This window comes from Triticum urartu, chromosome 3A (genome assembly GCF_056163025.1).
Source record: "Triticum urartu cultivar PI428250 chromosome 3A, HENAU_Tu73, whole genome shotgun sequence".
NCBI lineage: Eukaryota > Viridiplantae > Streptophyta > Magnoliopsida > Poales > Poaceae > Triticum > Triticum urartu.
Window position 1 is genome coordinate 700,863,462 of NC_141875.1, and position 3,571 is coordinate 700,867,032.

Sequence of the window (3,571 nt, forward strand, 5' to 3'; positions counted from 1 at the left end):
TCTTTTTTAAAATTTCAAGTTTGATGATCTTTTTTCTAAATGCAATGAACTTTTCTTCAAAATTCATGTACATTTTTTAATTCATGAGATGTTTTCTAGTATTTTGTTACTTTTTTTGTTTTTGTAAGTTAACGGTTGACCAGTCAATTGTGACCAGTTAGCGGCGAACCCAGTGACTAGTCAACAACAGAACCGACGTGACCGAGCCAATGAGCGTGTGTGTTGAGCCAGGCCCAAGAGTGGCTGCGTGGGCGCCGGAACCCCTAATTGGTGCCTAAGGCGCTGACTAGGAGCTCCCATCCTGGAGCCTACTACCCGTTTAGCCTAAAATAAAGCCTCAAAGAATCTGGGAGTCCACTGCCCGTTTAGTCACCAAGGTGCCAAAAAAAACCAAGGCCTAACAAGCGGAGAACAACCAAGACTCCAAGAGAGTATAATCCTATATATTAATCTGGGTTAACATCCTTATGTGTACTAGTAAATGTAGCATATGTATGTGTTGCGAAATGTAATTTTTGCAGGGGAAATATGTCAATTTTATTTATTGTGTAATTAAATTGTTAATATCCATTAACTTGGTTTCTCTAAGATCGATACAAACACATAGACATGGAAGTATAATAAATATGCTAATTTCAAAATATTTCCAAGAGAAAGATATATACACATGGGGTGAGTGTGACTTTAAGTAAACTATGACTAACGCGAACTAAGCGTAACTCAGATAGTTAGGTTCATTGTGGTGGAACTAACCCACCATGATTCAAGTCCTTGACTTGGCCTTGGTGGTCACATTTTCCTTGATTTATTTTAGGCCTTCCGGCGATATGTGTTCAGTGAGAGAAAATATTTTCGTCGACTACGAAGATGTTCATAGGTGCGAGTAGGGTGTGCATGCTCACATTCATAGGGGCGAGTGTCTGACATATGGTCTGTGCTGTGTTGAAAAAACCATGACTAGTGGAGTTGTGCAACTCATTAATTAATAAAGAAATTATTGTCTACAACGTTATAATTTATTTTGTCATCGTGTAAATTTTATGTTTTCAAAATTGTGTATGGTTGTACCGCTGCACGCCTTTCTCTCTCCCTCTCTCTCTCATCTGCTTGCTGGTTTCTTGTAGTACCATAATCTCTGGCCCCTTCTATTCCTAGAGCATCTCCACTAGTTCGACCCCCAGCACAAAGGTTGGCGCTCTTTCGGGCGCCCGCCTGGCGATTTTTAGGTCCTAGGGGTGATTTAGGTCCCAGGTGCTGCCCCCAAGGCATCACAAATTCAAACGTTGTCCATTTCCCGCCCCCATAAAACGCCACAAGTCCGGCAATCACCGTAGTTCGGCGCGCAAAAAAGAAAAGACTCAACGCATCAAACGGCGGTGTCGGCCTCCGGCGTCGGAGGAGTCGGCGTGCGCGGGCTGGGCGGCGTCGGCGCGATTTCTTCTGTGCAAGGCGGCGTCGGCGCAGCTTCTGTGCTGCTGGGCGTCGTGGAGGCATCATCGCTCGGGCTTGGCGGCGGCGTGGGAGTTGGCGGCGCCGTCGACGGTATCTGGTTCAGGATGAGGTCGTGCTCCGCCATGTACCATGCCTTGACCTGCTCGTCCATCGCCTACATGTCCGCCCCTCCCATCAGGAAAGCCAGCTCGGTGTTCCTCTTCTTCGGGGCGACATTGGTCCGGAGCAGGTCGAGCTTGAAGGCGCTGTTCGTCCTCAACGCCGACCACCGCGCCTCGGTCTTCTCTTCCCGCTGGGCGGCCCGGGTCTTGGTGTCGGCGAGGCAATGCTCGATGGACTCATGCACATGTGCGGTAGCCGACTCGGCGTGTTTCCCCTTCTTGGCCCCTTTGTTGCCGTTCGGGCGCCCGTCGGCCGCGCCCGGCGTTGGTGCATTCGGCTTGTACGTCTCCTTAGCCTTGGCGAGGGTGCTCCTAGCATCCACCCATTTCTCGCACTTCTGGATCCCCTTGAAGAGATGAAGGAACTTGAAGTCTTGGTCGCTATTGTCCTGGCAAAACATGGCGAACATCCGCACCAGCTGCGCCGAGAAACAACAGTCGGCGCGCGCGTACAAGCCGAAACAAAAAGGGAGAGCCTGGCATGGCATACCTGATCCTCGATGCTGGCGCCGCTCTCCGGCCGAGCCGCGATCTCCTCGACGATCCTATGCCATTTGTTGCACGCCATTTGGATGAGCCCCCAATGGTTCGCCATTTCCTTCGACCCGCGCTGCATGTGCACGCCTTTGAAGTAGGGGTCGACAAACTTGCGCTTGTCGACCTCGGCCTTGATGCGGTCCCAATATGTTTCGATGCTCTGGTTCGTGCCGGTGATCGGGTCAAGGCAGACGACTTTCCACGCTTCGGCGAGGCACTCATCCTCCTTGGACGCCCACTTGATGCGCGGCTCGCCGGTCCAGGCTGCCCCCTTCTTCTTCTTCCCTTTCCTCGCCGGAGCAGGCGCCGGCTCCTCCTCCTCCTCCTCCACCTCCTCCTCTAGCTCCTCCTCGCCCTAGCCGAGCTCGCCGTCCATGTCACCCTTGAGGTCCATTGTGTCGTCTTGGTCAGTGAACCCGGGGGACGCGGCGGCGGCCAAGCCGGTCGTGATGATGTCGTCCATGTCGGCCTCCGTCGCGTCGGTGTCGCCGAGATGCGACGAGGAGGCTTGTGAGAAGGGCAGCACGCCACGGCGGAGAGGTGGCATCGGGGAGGATGTGTAGGCCGGCGGTGAGTAGGTGTATAGAGGGTACTGCATGCCGGCGAAGGCGGGCGAGGGCGTGCGCTGGGCCGGGTGACCATGGGGGAAGGTGATGTTGGGGTTGAACCCACCGTGCGCGTCACCGTCGGCGTAGCCCGGCGACGGCGTGCCGCCCCAGGGTTGTGGCAACGACGAGAAGCCGGCCGGAGAACCGACGCTTTGCTGGCTCCAGGGCGCGTACGGGCCGTGGCCGCAAGGTGGATTCATCATTCCCGCGCGAGCCACCTCGGCTTGTTCGGCCGAGCGCTTCGCCTGCTCCGCCACCGCCGCAGCCGCGAGCGCCGTACTGTCCCGGGCCTTCTTGGCATTGGCCCTGTTCCGCCGGTTGGTGGTGACAGCTTCCCAGCGCTGAACTTCCGGTCTCAAGTCGGCGTTAGACATCCCCGGGAGCTTGGACGGAGGCGCCCTCTGCTTCCTCTGCTTCGGTTGGGCGACGCCGGTGGCATCCGTCATGCCGTGGGGGACCACGTACTTCTTCGGCGGCATGGAGGCCGGCTGGGAGGCGAGGAGGAGGAGATTGGCAGGAGGACTGGAGAATGAGAGGAAAGCCGAGGGGAGAAAGTGGGAGGAAACGGCGGAAAAAGGCCCTCCTCTCGCCGACAGAGCGGCCCACGCCCCTTTTCGCTTCTGCCGGCGCCCCTAGGCGACACCCGGGCGCTTAGGTTCGGCTCGGGTGTGCCGACTGTTATTTCGGCCCAAACTGGCGCTAAATGAGATTCTGAGGACGTGACTAGGCCGATTTTCGCCCACCTACGCTAAAAAATCGCCGGGAAGGGGGGGGGCTGTTGGGGACGCGGTTGGAGATGCTCTTAGTTGCGAG

General features: G+C 55.7%; 1 pseudogene; it reads right to left on the reverse strand.

The window, feature by feature from the left end:
• Positions 1-1,606: 1,606 nt before the first annotated feature.
• Positions 1,607-3,237, reverse strand: LOC147981844 (uncharacterized; annotated as a pseudogene).
• Between the last annotated feature and the right edge of the window lie 334 nt (positions 3,238-3,571).